This window comes from Chinchilla lanigera, unplaced genomic scaffold (genome assembly GCF_000276665.1).
Source record: "Chinchilla lanigera isolate Chin_1 unplaced genomic scaffold, ChiLan1.0 scaffold00012, whole genome shotgun sequence".
Classification (NCBI taxonomy): domain Eukaryota; kingdom Metazoa; phylum Chordata; class Mammalia; order Rodentia; family Chinchillidae; genus Chinchilla; species Chinchilla lanigera.
In genome coordinates, this window is record NW_004955413.1 from 232298 (window position 1) to 233508 (window position 1211).

Consider the following 1211-nt stretch of genomic DNA (forward strand, 5'->3'; position numbering starts at 1 on the left):
ATGCCCTGTCTCATCGAAGAGTATCACCATCACCATCATCAGATCACCCAGCCTCCCATTATAGACACCTTGGAAGTCACCCTGGTTCCTTTGTTATGTCACCGCCACTGAGTAGCAAATCTGTTGATTCTGCCTTGAGAATGTTTCTCAAATACAGGTCTTTTTCTCATTTCTCATTTTGTTTTGTTTCACTTGTTGTTTGAGACAGGGTCGTGCTATGCAGTTCAGGCTGGCCATGAACTCACTATGTGGGCAAGGCTGGCCTCAAACTCACACTGATACTCCTGCCTCAGCCTCCTGAGTGCTGGGATTACAGGTGTGCACCACCTCATTGGGCTGCTGTATGTATCTTTTACATTTAATTCAGAAGAACAAACATGAGATAATCTTGTTGGTTTTTTTTGTTTTTTTGTTTTTTTTTTTAATTTTTTGTAGTACCGGGAATCGAAGTCAGGACCTTGCGTTTGCCAGGCAAGCACTTATGCTGCGGACCTATATCCCCGGCCCAATCTTGGTTTTTTAAATGAATCTGCCCTATTTTATGAAAATGCCCTTTTTTAGTCAAAGGTGCATGTCTTGTTTTTTTTTTCCCTCACTCTAGGGAGAATAAACCCAGAAATGTCTAGATTTCTCATGTTTTTTTTTTTTAAAGGTAGGCTGTGCCAGGCATGGGGGCACACACCTGTAATCCCAACACTAAGGAGGGGGCTGGGGATTTAGCTCAGTGGCAAAAGCACCTGCCTGGCAAGTGTGAGGTCGTGAGTTCGATTCCTAGTACCGGAAGAAAAACAGAAAACAAACAAACAAACAAAAAAACCAACACTAGGGAGGCTGAGGCAGGAAGATTCCAGTGAATTCAAGACCAGCCTGAACTACATAGTGAGACCCTGTCTCAAAACACCAAAAAAGGGGTAGGGGGTCTGGATCAGTTCAGAAATCCCAGAGTTCAACCCCCAGTGCCACCAAGACGAAAAAGCGACAGAGTGCGTGCTGAGCATGCCCAGCGCTGCAGGTTCAAGCCTGAGCACCAAAACAGGAAAAAAGCAGCTAATGCAGCTTACAATTGAAACAACTGGACAAGCGCATCTCCTGCCAGATACAAAGCCCTTGATACAAAGCCAGAGTGCTTCCTGTGTACTTCTCATTTTGTCAGATAGAAAATATACATATGTGTGTGTATTTTTCTCTCTTTTTTTTTTTTTTTTGTAGCA